Genomic DNA, 16,926 nt, shown 5'->3' with positions numbered 1-16,926 from the left:
GGCTCAAACTTCTACTCTTGGCTTCCTTACAAGGATAAATATATACCATTAAATAATTCTGTCTCTTTTTTAAGATCAATGTTGATAGTATTTCAATAACAAGACATATGGGGATAATAGAGATTCAACTTTGTAAACTGATGCATCAGGCCTGGAGAGGAAAGTAAAACTTTATAGATGTTGGCAAAATGGAAAATTTTATGAAACTGTATCACAGAGAATTTAGCAAAGAATGAAATCAGAAAGTACATAAAGAGGGCTTATGTTTAACAGTAATTCTCAAAGTTTGACACCTAGAACACTGGGCTTTCCAAGATTTTTTCAGCGTATCCCTGAGGTCAAAACTGTTTTCATACTATTAATAAGATTTTATTTGGCTTTTCCACTGTGCTGGCATTTATATCAAAGTTGCAAAAAAAAATATTGGGTAAAACAACTGATGCTTTAGCATGAAGCAAGGCAGTGGCACTTGTATTATTGTATTCTTGCTGCCACACACTCACTGTACAAATAATGGCAGTTTAATTGAAGAATAAACTTGATGAAGCAGTAAACATTATTAATTTAATTAAATATTGACTCGAGTTCACATATTTTTAGTATTCTGTGTAAAGAAATTAAAAGTTTGCATAAAGCAGTTTTGCTGCCCATGTACAATGATCAAATTAAAGTACTTACACAATTGTTTGAGTTATGAGCTGAGCTAGCCACTTTTTGTGGAATACTATTTTTGCTTGTAATAATGATTAACAAACAAACCATAGTTTCTCAGACTTGAATACCTGGCATATATTATGTTGAGAATTAAGGAAGTGAAACTTCCATTTTAAGGAGAACTACTGACAATATTTGTGACCAATAATAAAATTTGAGCTTGCAAGCAAAAATTAGAATTTTGGAAATCTTGTATCCTGTATCATGAACTTAACAAATTCCCAATCCTAAAATACTTTGTAAGTGAAATTAATAGTAAAAGTAATGAATCTAATGTTTTGTATAACTAAATGTGTTACTATTTGGAAAAGCTTCATAACTCAGTAAACCAATATTTTCCAAAAGATGTTACAAAGCTATGCATGCTTTGCTAAATTGTCCATACAAAATAAAGGTAAACCAATGAATTTTGAGGTAGGAGAGTTTGAAGTTTCATTTACATGGCTTTAGATTACACATGGCAACTATTTTTAAGAAAATATTCCGTATTTTCCTGTATTGTCAAAGAAAAATGCCCATAACTATATGGAAGAGCTATGAAAATACTTTTTCTGAACTTGGGTTTTTTGCATATAATTTAACCAAAACTTGTTCATCACAGATTGAATAAAGGAGCAGATAAGGGAATCCAGCTGTCTTTTTTTTTTGGCCAGACATTAAAGATATTTGCAAACATAAAATAATGTCACTCTATCACTAATTTGGGGAAGAAATATAGGCTGTTTATAAAAATCTCTTATTGATATTAATGTGTAATCAGTTCACTATTGTTAATTTAAATGACATAAATAACAATAATAAATTTAATGGTTCTTTTTAGATTTTTAATATGGTGAATATCAACATATCTGACTGAGATAAACAGAAGATTTTTGAGGGTCTTCTATGATTTTAAGAATGTAAAGGGACTCTTGAGAACTACTAGGCTTTATGTTTTATTACCTATAAAATGTGTATGAGTGTACCATAATAATGACCAGTACAAAGACATGTAGCAAAAGTCTAAAGAAAGCATATTATTATGAATATAAATTCAGAAGAAGACAACAAGGAAATACAATCACAGAAAGACACTGGGGCACTTCAGTGTTGCTGAGAATGTTCTGATTCTTAAGTTGGGTGTAGAGTTTATGGATAGCATTATTATTATGTACTTCATAAGGTACACATATTCTATCAACTATTTGAAATTTTTAAACATAGAAGTAGAATTCTAAATAACAATTGATTGAAAGATAGAATGGTAAAAATTAGACGGCAATTGGAGTATGAAAATGCCTTATTTGTCAAGAGAATAAAAACATCTAATAATGTTGGCTTTTCTTAGGGAAAAAAGAAAGATGAATATGTGAAAAATTGGAAGGTAAAATAATACAAATCTAAGCTTTAAATTCTGAACAATAAGAGTAATAAAAAAGGAACAATGAATTGTTAATTAAAGACAATGAATTGTTAATTAAAGACAGGAATATTTTAAAAGAGAAACAAAGAAAAACACCATAAACTGAAAACAGTAAATAAATCTCAGTGAATCAGTAATTATAAAATATGTAACTGAATTAACATTGTTTTTAAAATAGTCTCTAAAATTACATTTAAAATTAAAACAAAATACTTTTATATGTTACTAAAAGGACAATTTTAAATGACAGAGAGGATAAAGGATTGGAGAAGATAACTAAAATAAAAAAGGTATAGAAATAGAATTTGACTTATAAACCAGTAAAAAAGAGTGGCATAAAATATTAGAAAACAGCAGCAATCTACACAGATGAACAAAGTTATAGGAAAAGTGGACAAATTTTCAATCTTAGCATTATAACTCTCGGATATACTTCTTTTAGAATTTAACATAATAAAGAAACCAATATGAAATTTGCATAATAGAGAGATTGACCAGCAACAATAGTGTGTCTTGTTAAGAAAATTTTAGGTAAATCACAAAATACAACACAGAAAGGAAACTTGAGATAACAGATAAAGTGAAAAAATAAGTGACTGGTATATACATATATAACTTATAAGAAACAAAAAAAATAGAATTTTTAAGGAACTCATTAATTCACATGCAAAGGGTAGGTAACAATAAAAATGTGGGCAAAGTATATAAAAGGATAATTCACAGAAATGGACAACAAAGATACATGAAAAAGTGTTACACTTAATTAGTAATCAAAAGAATGAAAATCAAAACAGAAGAATGAGATAAAATTTTACACTAGACTAGCAAACATTTAAAATCCAATAATTAGGGTGTAGAAAGATGATTCTTTATATATTCTAGAGGATGTGTAAATCAGTACAATTATTTTGGAAAGTAAGTTTTCAGTACCAAGTAAAACTGAAAATTTGCATTCCTTCACCTAGTTCAATTTCACTTCATCCTGCTAAGGAAGTTCTTGTCCATGTGTTTGAAGAGATGTGCATAGAAATGTTTCTAGCAGCATTTTTAACAATGTGAAAAAACTGGGGAAAACATTTTATAACAGGTTGATATAAATTTCAGTGTATTAATTGACTGGAATATTATTATACAGCCATTGAAATTAATGAACTAGGTATATATGTATATCAACATAGATACCAAAATCATAGCATTGTATGAAACAAGAGCAAGATATACACATGCATAGATGATACAAAGATAGATAGACCTGTATGTATGAATATATGTGTGTATGTGTATCCCATATAATATATTTAAATTTATTTACATTTTAAAATATGTAAAATAATATTACCTATTATTTCTAAGTACATATATTTTGTAACTGAACAAAAACATGTTTACAATATTATTTCTGTTTCCAAAAAGCTAGAATCTAGGGCTGTTGATAAAATTGATTAGAGGAAACAGAGAACAGGTTAGAGGCTTGCTGTAATGCACAGAACTAGAGATAAAGTCTAAGGAGAAAAAAAGAGGAACTTATATTTATAAGCAATACTTTTACTTTTTATTAAATAAAAGTAACTGAGGCGAATTTAAATATATACAGCTGCTTATGCATCTCTTTCTCCAGGAGAACTTTCATTTTAAGGCTTGTCTCTCTCTTGGAATAAAAGTTTGTGCTCCCTAATATTGAATTGTATGGATTTCTTTATAAGAAATATCCCCTTTGATTATATGAAAAGTGTCTTTACTCCTAGATCTTTTAAAATTAGAATACATTTTAGAAGAAGAAAAAGGCAAACCTTAACTTAAATAGTAACATGGTGTACTTAAGACACTCCAAAGATGTTTCTGAAATTATTGGTTTCTGAGAGAAAAAAACTTCCTATCCAATCTCTCCCCAGCTGCTTCTAATGGTAATTTTAATTACAAGTTCATTTTTGTAACATTACTCATAGATTAGAAACAGATGATAGACATTACTAATTGCTGTGCATAAAACACTGTATTTCAAAACCTAACTTGCCTGCCACAGATTTTGACTGATTTATGAAAATGGTTTTGTTTCTTCTATTAAGGGAATCACTAATGAAAACAATGCAGCTTTTCCAATCATTCCCAATTTCCTTATGTTATACTCAAGACTTAGACTAGCCAAGCTTTCTGCCTAGGCTCTCTCTCTTTCTCTCATCATTTTCCATCATCTTTCCAAGAGTTGGTGTTTTAAATTCAAGGTATAGAAAGTGATGAAATAACTTAGCATGAGAGAGGTGGACAAGTTCTACATTTAGATGGGATTAGACATTGAAATTTACTCTGTAGATTATCTGGAGGGTTCCATACAAGGGACGAAACATTCTGAAATATGCATTTGGGAAAAAATAAACCTGAGGCTCAAAGTAGAAATGTACCAATGGTGCTTCCCACAGGCTGGGAAAAATTTACCATACCACTATCTCAAACTGTATGTGACTGATTCAGCATTCCTCCACCCACTCATCCACTGCCCACTAAGATGTCTACTGCCTCCCCAAGTCCTAATATAGGACCAGATGGGTGTATATTCCTGGCTCTTACTAAGATTAGCAGACTTTAGGGGTCAAGCCCTGGCCCAAGTAACTCACACATCTTTTCAAAACTGGACTTAAAATTCAATCACACTCATTGGCATTTAAATTAATTTATGATCAATTTGAAATAGCTAGATGTATGTACAAGGCCTACAAGCTTAAACAACTTCAGCAAAGAGTCTGTTGGCCAGGGAAAGAACATGTCATTAAAACTTGAGAGTGAGTCCCCTTCTGGTGATAGCCCACCAGGTAATTTTGATTAACTCTCCTACTGAAACAAAGTAGTAGAACTAGAGAAACAAAGACAGATATAATTCCTAGTTGGATTAAGTTGATGTGGGATTTTAGACTAAAGGTCTCCTGCCAGAAGTAAATTTGATAAGTCACTGTGACTAAAAAATCAATAGTAATAAAGAGAGAGAGAGAGACTTTCAATGGATTCAGAAAAGTGGTATCCATCACAGGTTTTAAATAATCATGTTTAGGATTTTCAAGGACAGATTAAAAAATTGAACAAATAATATGAAATTTTAAAAGCAGAACTACTAAAATTTAAAAATACAACAAAAATTAAGAACTCAGTGGATGAGTTTAAATCAAATTAAGTATAAAAGAAAAATAAAATAGTAAACAAACAAACAAACAGAAAAAAAGAGTTCAGAAGAAGATACCTAGAATGAAGCACAGGGAGATAAAATGACAGAAAATGCAGAAAAAATCATAAATGAAATTCAGGATAAGGTGAAAAATATTAACATAGGATTAACTGAAATCCCAAAAGGAAGGGAGAGAATAAGACAAAAGTAATATTTAAAGAGATAATGACTAAGAATTTTGCAAATCTGATTTTTTAAAAATAATGCCTAACTCAAAAAGCACTACAGACAAAAGTAAAACATACCCAGAGAAAGAGGAAGAGTGAGAGAGAGAAAGCCATAACATATATCAGATTGAAGTTGTTGAAAATTACAGAGGAGATATATCTTAAGCATCAAGGGTAGGGAGATGTGGTGTAGATGTGGTATAGAGTATCTTCAAAATAACATAGACGGATACTTGATTTTCTTACACAAACAATGGACGCCAGGAGAACTGGAATGATATCTTCAAATTGTTGAAATAAAATAACTACAAGGGCTTCCCTGGTGGTGCAGTGGTTGAGAGTCCGCCTGCTGATGCAGGGGGCACGGGTTCATGTCCCAGGCCGGGAAGATCCCACATGCTGCAGAGTGGCTGGGCCCATAAGCCATGGCCACTGAGCCTGCGCGTCTGGAGCCTGTGCTCCACAACGTGAGAGGCCACAACAGTGAGAGGCCTGCATACCGCAAAAAAAAAAGAAAGAAGAATGAACAAAAATCAATGAGCTAAGCATCAATTTCAAGCATTCAAAAACAGAATAGCAAATAAAGTATCAACAAATTAGAATGAATAAACATGTAATCAAAAAAAAAGCAGGAAATAATAAAATAGAAGTTTTTCAGGACAATCTCACTAATACAAATAGTGAGATATAATAATATATCAAGACCTATGTTTATTCCAGAATTTTATGGTACATTTTAAAATTAAAAATTAATCAATGGAATTCACTGTTAGTAAAACTACTAAGCCAAAAGTTGGTGGTTTGAAAAACTAGCAAAATTGATAAATATTTGTCAAGACTGTTCAATAAAAAGAGAAGCACAAATGAACTTTATGAGGGATTTAAAAGGGGACATTACGTCAGTGTCTACAGCCTTTAAAAAGATTAGAAGAGGTTATTATAATAATTTTATGCCAATAAATTTGAAATTTTCATAAATTGAAAAACACCAAAAATGTATCCAATGAATACAAGGATAAGTAGAATAACTGTATATTCTTATAACTCTTAAAAATGTTGAATTCATAATTTAAAACTTTCCCCCAACAATGCTAGGCCCAGTTAATTTACTTCAAAACTTTTAAGCAAACTTTTAAGCAAAAATAATATTGATCTTACACAAGTTATTTCAAAAGTAGAATTACCAACTGTGGCCAGCATAACCTTGAAACCAAAAGTTGACCAGGATATAACTAAAATCAATTAAATCTCACTTATTACCTTACCTTAATCTTACTTATTACCTTATATACAAAAAATCCTAAGTAAAATATCAGCAAACAGAATCCAATAATATGTAAGTGATAATACATCAAAACTTGGGATTATTCCAGGAGTATATGGTAGACTTCACAAGTTAAAAAATCACTGCAATCTTTAATTTGAAAATAAAGAAGACTCACATGATGCTCTCAGTAGAAAAAGCAAAGCACTGATGAAATTCAACATTCTCTCATAATGAAAACTCTGAGCAAATAATGACTAGGAAATATAAACTTTCATAATTTTATAAATGGGTACTTGTAAAAAATTACAGAATTCATACTTAATGAAGAAATGTTGAGAGTTTACTGCCTGAAATCAGGAATGAGACAAGGGTATCCAATTTAATTTATCATTCAAATTGAGATCTACAATTCTATTCAACATTGCACTGAACATCATGGAAATAATTTTTTTAAAAAAGATATTATAAATGTTGAAGAGATGATAATAAAACTGTCATTATTTATAGATGGCATAATGATGTATATAGAAAATTCTGAGGATAAATTATGAAAATCCATGAGTGAATTTAGTGAAGTTGTGGCAGGCTATATTTTCCAAGATGCATGCAGCAAGGTCTCCCATCCAGCATTCTCTTCAACATGTGATTTTGACAATCTACCCATTGAGAGATGAAGTTTATGGTCCTCTCCTTGAATCTGGACAAACCTCTAACTATGGAGGAAGTGATACCATTTGAATTATGAGGCTAGTTCATAAAAGGTGATGCAGCTTCTGTTTAATCCTCTTGGAACACTTGCACTTGGGACTCAAGTTTCATGCTGTTAGTGAGCCCATCCTGTGTAAATAGGACACATATAGGTGCTCTGGCAAACAGTCAATACTTGAGATTCTAGTCAACAGCCAGCATCAACTGCTGGATATGTTAGTGAGGAAGTCTTAGAGATGACTGTATTCCCAGATAGTATCTGACCACTACCATATGAGAGATTCTGGGCAAAAACTGCCTTGATGAGCCCAGTCAACACCCAGAACCCTGATGAATACTAACAAAGTGACTATTGTTTTAAGACAATGTTTTAAAAGTGATTATTCTTCAGCAAGGAATTACTAGGTCAGTATATTAAAAAAAATTAGAAAATAAATATTAAAATGGTATGAAAATATAAAAAATAATGAAAGATGTACAACATTTTCTTAGAAAAAACCATAAAATATTATGGGAAATATTAAGGATTTTACAATGTCCACTGACTAAAATATTCAATAATATAAAGTTGTCAATTTTCCTATATATAAACTGCAGTCCAATTAAAATACAAGTGTGTGTTTGTGTGTGTGTGTGTGTGTTTGCATATGGAAATAGACAAGCTAATTTTAAAATTTTATGGAAATGTGAGCAAGAATAGATGGGACAATCCTAAATAAGAAAAATAAATTTAAGACCTTTTACTGCGAAATATCAAGACTTATTACAAAGCTACTGTAACTGAGACATTGCATTATCAGTACAAGGATAGATACATAGATAATGGAAGAAATGAGAGTAAATAAATGGACTAAAAAATTCATGTACACTTGCTTTCCCACAAGGTGACACTGAAGAACAATAAGGAAAGCAAGATCTCTTTTACAAATGTAACCAGTTCAAATTGACATATATTTGGAGGAAAAAATAGTTCATTCCTACTGTGGGAAATCCAGTAGGATGGCAGATATAAATATAAAAGGTAAAATCAATCATCTAGAAGAAAACGAAGGAGACAATTTTAACAAAATTTCTTTCAAAAATGTATAAAAAGCATTAACCATAAAAGAAAAGACCAATAGATTATACCATATTAAAATTAAGAATTTCTGTTCATATTAAAGGAATGAGAAGAGAAGCCATTGAGTGAGGAAAATATGTACAACCCATATTTCTGACAAATGGCCTACATCTAGAATGTTAAAGACCTTCTACACAGTTAAAAGAACAAGTCAACCTAAGAGGAGACTGGGTGATTGACTTGAATAAGCCTTTTTAGAGAGGAAATGGAAAATTTCACTCTACATTTAGAAAGAGACCCATTTTCATTAATATCCAAGAAAATGCAAGCAAAACCATATGGAAATATCATTACATGCAGAACAGAATGTTTAAAAATAAAAAGACTGACAAGTTGGTGAAGATTTGGAGCAATTAGAATTCTCATACACTGCTGGTAGTAGTATCAATTTAAACAAATGCTTTAAAAAACAGTTTGGTGGAGGAGCTTCAAGATGGTGAAAGAGTAAGACATGGAGATCACCTTCCTCTCCACAAATACATCAGAAATACTTCAACATGTGGAACAGCTCCTACAGAACACCTACTGAACACGGGCAGAAGACCTCAGACCTCCCAAAAGGCAAGAAATTCCCCACGTACCTGGGTAGGGCAAAAGGAAAAAGAAAAAACAGAGACAAAAAAATAGAGACAGGACCTACACCAGTGGGAGGGAGCTGTGAAAGAGAAAAGTTTTCCACACAGTAGGAAGGCCCTTCAGGGCAGAGACTGCAGGTGGCAGAGGGAGGGAGCATCGGAGTCACAGAGGAGAGCACAGCAACAGGTGTGCAGAGGGCAAAGCGGAGAGATTCCCACACAGAGGATCGGTGCCGACCGGCACTCAGCAGTCCAAGAGGGTTGTCTGCTCACACGCCGGGATGGGTGGGGGCTGGGAGCTGAGGCTCAGGCTTCAGAGGTCAGATCCCAGGGAGAAGACTAGGGTTGGCTGCGTGAACACAGCCTGAACGGGGCTAGTGTGCCACAGCTAGCTGGGAGGGAGTCCGGGAAAGAGTCTGGAGCTGCTGAAGAGGCAAGAGACTTTTTCTTGCCTGTTTGTTTCCTGGTGCGCGAGGAGAGGAGATTAACAGCATCACTTAAAGGAGCTCCAGAGATGAGTGTAAGTCACAGCTATCAGCGTGGAACACAGAGACGGGCATAGGATGCTAAGTCTGCTGCTGCAGCCAACAAGAAGCCTGTGTGCAAACACAGGTCACTCTCCACACTGCTCTACCCGGGAGCCTGTGCAGCCCACCACTGCCAGGGTCCTGTGATACAGGGACAACTTCCCTGGGAGAACATGCGGCACGTCTCAGGCTGTTGCAATGTCACAGCAGCATCTGCCGCTGCAGATACACCCTGCATCCGTACCCCTCCCTGCTCCCATCCTCAGTGAGCCAGAGCCCCTGAATCAGCTGCTCCATTAACCCCATACTGTCTGAGCAAAGAACAGATGCACTCAGGCGACCTACATGCATAAGCGGGACCAAATCCAAAGCTGAACCCCGGGAGTTGTGTGAACAAAGAAGAGAAAGGGAAATTTCTCCCAGCAGCCTCAGAAGCAGTGTATTAAATCTCCACAATCAACTTGATGTACCCTGCATCTGTGGAACACATGAATACACAACAAATCATCCCAAAATGAGGTGGACTTTGCCAGAAAAGATATATATATTTTTTCCCTTTTTCTCTTCTTGTGAGTGTGTATGTGTATGCTTCTGTGTGTGATTTTGTCTACATAGTGCTTTTACCATTTGTCCTAGGGTTCTGTCTGTCCATTTTTTTTTAATTTAAAATATTTTTTTCTTAAAATTATTTTTTATTTTAATAACTTTATTTTATTTTACCTTCTTTCTTTCTCTTTCTTTCTTTTTCTTTGTAACATTTCTTTCTTTCTTTCTAATTTTTCTCCCTTTTATTCTGAGGTGTGTGGATGAAAGGCTCTTGGTGCTCCAGCCAGCTGTCAGGACTGTGTCACTAAGGTGGGAGAGACAAGTTCAGAATACTGGTCCACAAGAGACCTCCCAGCTCCACATAATATCAAATGGTGAAAATCTCTCAGAGATCTCCATCTCAATGCCAAGACAGAGCTTCACTCAATGAGCAGAAAGCTACAGTGCTGGACACCTTATGCAAAGCAAGACAGGAACACAGCCCCATCCATTAGCAGAGAGGATGTCTAAAATCATAATAAGGAAACAAACACCCTAAAACATACCACCAGACATGAACCTGCCCAACAGAAACACAAGATCCAGCCTCATCCACCAGAAGACAGGCACTAGTCCCCTCCAACAGGAAGCCTACACAACCCACTGAACCAACCTTAGTCAATGAGGACAGACACCAAAAAACATGGGAATTATGAACCTGCACCCTGTGAAAAGGAGACCCCAAACACAGTAGGTGAGGCAAAATGAGAAGAAAGAAAAACACACAGCAGATGAAGGAGCAAGGTAAAAACCCTTCAGACCAAACAAATGAAAAGGAAATAGAGAGTCTACCTGAAAAAGAATTCAGAATAATGATAGGAAAATGATGCAAAATCTTGGAAAAAGAATAGAGTAAATACAACAAATGTTTAACAAGGACATAGAAGAACTAAACAGAAAACAAACAGTGATGAACAACACATAAAATGAAATTAAAAATTCTCTACAAGGGACCAATAGCAGAATAACTGAGGCAGAAGAATGGATAAGTGACCTGGAAGATAAAATAGTAGAAGTAACTACTGCAGAGCAGAATAAAGAAAAAAGAATGAAAAGAATTGAGGACAGTCTCAGAGATCTCTGGGACAACATTAAATGTACCAACATTCGAATTATAGGGGTCCCAGAAAAAGAAGAGGAAAAGGAAGAGACTGAAAATATTTGAAGAGATTATAGTTGAAAACTTCCCTAACATGGGAAAGGAAATAGTTAATCAAGTCCAGGAAGCACAGAGAGTCCCATACATGATAAATCCAAGGAGAAACACTCCAAGACATATATTAATCAAACTATCAAAAATTAAATACAAAGAACAAATATTAAAAGCAGCAAGTGAAAAACAACAAATAACACATGAGGAAATCACCATAAGGTTAACAGCTGATCTTTCAGCAAAAACTTTGCAAGCCAGAAGGGAGAGGCAGGATATATTTAAATAGATGAAGGAGAGAAACCCACACCAAGATTTCTCTACCCAGCAAAGATCTCATTCAGATTTCATGGAGAAATTAAACACTTTACAGACAAGTAAATGCTAAGAGAATTCAGCACTACCAAACCAGCTTTACAACAAGTGCTAAAGGAACTTCTCTAGGCAGGAAACACTAGAGACAGAAAAGACCTACAATAACAAACCCAAAAACAATTAAGAAAATGGTAACAGGAACATACATACCTATAATTACCTTATATGTAAATGGATTAAATGCTCCAATCAAAAGACATAGACTGGTTGAATGGATATAAAAACAAGACCGTATATATGCTGTCTATAAGGGCCCCACTTCAGAGCTAGGGGGACACACAGACTGAAAGTGAGGGGATGGAAAAAGATATTCCATGAAAACGGAAATCAAAAGAAAGCTGGAGTAGCAATTCTCATATCAGACAAAATAGACTTTAAAATAAAGACTATTACAAGAGACAAAGAAGGACACTACATAATGATCAAGTGATCGATCCAAGAAGAAGATATAACAATTGTAAATATTTATGCACCCAACATAGGAGCACCTAAATACATAAGGCAAATACTAACAACTATAAAAGGGGAAATCGACAGGAACAAAATCATAGTAGGGGACTTTAACACCCCACTTTCGCCAATGGACAGATAATCCAAAATGAAAATAAATAAGGAAACACAAGCTTTAAATGATACATTAAACAAGATGGACTTAATTGATATTTACAGAACATGCAAAACCAACAGAATACACATTCTTCTCAAGTGCTCATGGAACATTCTCCAGGATAGATCATATTTTGGGTCACAAATCAAGCCTTGGTAAATTTAAGAAAATTGAAAGCATATCAAGTGTCTTTTCCAAACACAAGGTTATGAGACTAGATATCAATTACAGGAAAATTCTGTAAAAAATACAAACACATGGAGGCTAAACAATACACTACTTAATAACCACGAGATTACTGGAGAAATCAAAGAGGAAATCAAAAAAACCTAGAAACAAATGACAATGAAAACACATCGACCCAAAACCTATGGGATGCAGCAAAAGCCGTTCTAAGAGGGAAGATTGTAGCAATACAATCTTACCTTAAGTAATAAGAAGCATCTCAAATAAACAACTTAATATTACACTTAAAGTAAATAGAGACAGAATAATAAAAAAAAAACAAAGTTAGCAGAAGGAAATAAATCATAAAGATCAGAACAGAAATAAATGAAAAAGAAATGAAGGAAATGAGAGCAAAGATCAATAAAATGAAAAGCTAGTTCATTGAGAAGATAAATAAAATTGATAAACCATTAGCCAGACTCATCAAGAATAAAAGGCAGAACACTCAAATCAATAGAATTAGAAATGAAAAAGTAGAAGTAACAACTGACACTGCAGAAATACAAAGGATCGTGAGAGATTAATACAAGTAACTCTATGCCAATAAAATGTGCAACGTGGAAGAAATGGACAAATACTTAGAAATGCACCACTTTCAGAGAATGAACCAGAAAGAAATAGAAAATAAGAACAGACCAATCACAAGCACTGAAACTGAAACTGTGATTAAAAATGTTCCAACAAACCAAAGCCCAGGACCAGATGGCTTCACAGGGGAATTCTATCAAACATTTACAGAAGAGTTAACATCTATCATTGTCAAACTCTTCGAAAATATAGCAGAGGGAGGAACACTCCCAAACTCCTTCTACAACACCACCATCACCCTGATACCAAAACCAGGCAGAGATGTCACATTGAAAAAAAACTACAGGCCAATATCACTGGTGAACATAGATGCAGAAATCCTCAACAAAATACTAGCAAACAGAATCCAACAGCACATTAAAATGATTATACACCATGTTCAAGTGGGGTTTATCCCAGGAAGGCAAGGATTTTTCAATATGCGCAAATCAATCAACGTGATACACCATATTAACAAACTGAAGGAGAAAAACCATAAGATCCTCTCAATAGATGCAGAGAAAGCTTTCCACAAACTTCAACACCCATTTATGATAAAAACCCTCTGGAAAGTAGGCATACAGGGAACTTTGCTCAATATAATAAAGGCCATATATGGCAAACCCACAGCCAACATCATCCTCAATGGTGAAAAACTGAAACCATTTCCACTAAAATCAGGAACAAGACAAGGTTGCCCACTCTCATCACTATTATTCAACATAGTGTCAGAAGTTTTAGCCACAGCAATCAGAGAAGAAAGAGAAATAAAAGGAATACAAATCAGAAAAGAAGAAATAAAACTGTCACTGTTTGCAGATGACATGATTCTATACATAGAGAATCCTAAATATGCTACTAGAAAACTTCTAGAGCTAATCGATGAATTTGGAAAAGGAGCAGGATACAAAAGTAATGCACAGAAATCTCTGGCATTCCTACACACTATTGATGCAAAATCTGAGAGTGAACTTAAGAAAATACTCCCACTTACCATTGCAAAAATAAAATAAAATATCTAGGAATAAACGTACCTAATGAGAAAGAAGACCTGTATGCAGAAAATTATAAGACACTGATGAAAGAAATTAAAGATGATACAAATAGATGGAGAGATATACCATGTTCTTGGATTGAAGAATCAACATTGTGAAAATGAATCTACTACCCAAAGCAATCTACAGATTCAATGCAATTCCTATCAAACTACCACTGGTATTTTTCACAGAACTAGAACAAAAAATTTCACAATTTTCATGGAAACATAAAAGACCCCAAATCGCCAAACAACCTTGAGAAAGAAAAACGGAGCTGGAGGAATCAGGCTCCCTGACTTCAGACTATACTAAAAAGCTACAGTAATCAAGACAGTATGGTACTGGCACAAAAACAGAAATATAGATCAATGGAATGGGATAGAAAGCCCAGAGATAAACCCATGCACATATGGTCACCTTATCTTTGATAAAGTAGTCAAGAATATACAGTGGAGAAAAGGCAGCCTCTTCAATAAGTTGTGCTGGGAAAACTGGACAGCTACATGTAAAAATATGAAATTAGAAGACTCCCTGACACCATATACAAAAATAAACTCAAAATCAGTTAAAGACCTAAATGTAAGGCCAGACACTGTAAAACTCTTAGAGGAAAACACAGGCAGAACATTCTATGCCATAAATCACAGCAAGATCCTTTTTGACCCATCTCCTAGAGAAATGGAAATAAAAACAAACATAAACAAATGGGATTAATGAAAATTAAAAGCTTTTGCACAGCAAAGGAAATCATAAACAAGACAAAAAGATAGCCCTCAGAATGGGAGAAAACATTTACGAACGAAGTAACTGACAAAGGCTTAATCTTCACTATTTACAAGCAGCTCATGCAGCTCATTATCAAAATAAAAAAAAACCCAATCCAAAATTGGACAGAAAAAAAAGAAAAATTGGACAGAAGACCTAAATAGACATTTCTCCAAAGAAGATATACAGAATATGAGCAAACACTTGGAAGAATGCTCAACATCATTAATCATTAGAGAAATGCAAATCAGAACTATAATGTGATATCATCTCACACTGGTCAGAATGGCCATCATCAAAAAATCTACAAACAATAAATTCTGGAGAGTCTGTGGAGAAAAGGGAACACTCTTGCACTGTTGGTGGGAATGTAAATTGATACAGCCACTATGGAGAACAGTATGGAAGTTCCTTAAAATACTAAAAATAGAACTACCATACAGTAGTATGGAACTACCATACCATACCAGCAATCCCATTACTGGGCATATACCCTGAGAAAACCATAATACAAAAGGGACATGTACCAAAATGTTCATTGCAGATCTATTTATAATAGCTTAGACATGGAAGCAACCTAAGTGTCCATCAACCGATGAATGGATAAGGAAGATGTGGCATATATATACAATGGAATATTACTCAACCATAAAAAGAAAAGAAATTGAGTTATTTGTAGTGAGGTGGATGAATGTAGAGTCTGTCATACTGAATAAAATAAATCAGAAAGAGAATAACAAATACAGTATGCTAACACATATATATGGAATCTAAAAAAAAGAAAACAGGTCATGAATCCTAGGGGCAAGACAGGAATAAAGACTCAGATCTACTAGAGAATGGACTTGCAGATATGGGAAAGGGGAAGGGTAAGCTGTGACAAAGTGAGAGAGTGGCATGGACACATATACACTACCAAACGTAAAATAGATAGCTAGTGGGAAGCAGCCGCATAGCACAGCGACATCAGCTCAGTGCTCTGTGACCACCTAGAGGCATGGGATAAGGAGGATGGGAGGGAGGGAGACACAAGCAGGAAGAGATATGGGAACATATCTATATGTATAAGTGATTCACTTTGTTATAAAGCAGAAACTAACAAACCATTGTAAAGTAATTAGACTCCAATAAATATGTTAAAAAATATAGTTTGGCAAAATCTACTGAAGTTGAACATATGCAAGTCTTATGACCTAGCTATTACACACTAAATATAAACCCTATAAAAATACTGCATGAGTGGGAGTGGTTCAAATAACAAAAGAAACAACATTAACAGCATTATTCATAAGACCCCCAAACTGAACACAATCTAAGTGTCAATTAACAACAGAATGGATAAATAAATTGTGATATATTCATACAAAAAATATAGTATTATAATTATAATAAAAAGGCACATAAACCCATAGATGAATCTCACAAATACAGTGTTGAACAATGTTACAATGTTCTGAAAGAAGTCAGAAACATATGAATCGTGTTTTAATTTCATTTATTTAAAGTATAAAAAACAAAACAAACTAAAGTGGTTAAGAATCAAGATGGCAGTTTTCTTGTAAGTGGAAGGAAGAAGTAAAGCTCTTCAGAAAAACCAAGGGCATTTCCAAGGTGCCATTTTCTATTTCTTGATCTGTGTGGTGGTTACACAAATATGCTTAGCTTTAATAATTAATTAAGCGATACATTTATTATTGTCATAATTTTCTGCATGCATGAAAGTCTTTACTAAAAATAATAATAATAATATTCCAATATAGGGCAGCCTAAAAGGGGATTTTCCAAGAGTTCTAATAAAGATTCTCCTTCAGAATTTCTTGTGGGTGTGGTAGGGTACAACCCTCTTCCGTAGGCCAATATCAGGTTTGGCTTCTTAATCATACAGCTATTATTTTCCTCTCCCCTCCCTTCCTGCTCA

This window comes from Globicephala melas, chromosome 13 (assembly GCF_963455315.2).
Source record: "Globicephala melas chromosome 13, mGloMel1.2, whole genome shotgun sequence".
Classification (NCBI taxonomy): Eukaryota; Metazoa; Chordata; class Mammalia; order Artiodactyla; family Delphinidae; genus Globicephala; species Globicephala melas.
This window is presented reverse-complemented; position numbering follows the sequence as displayed.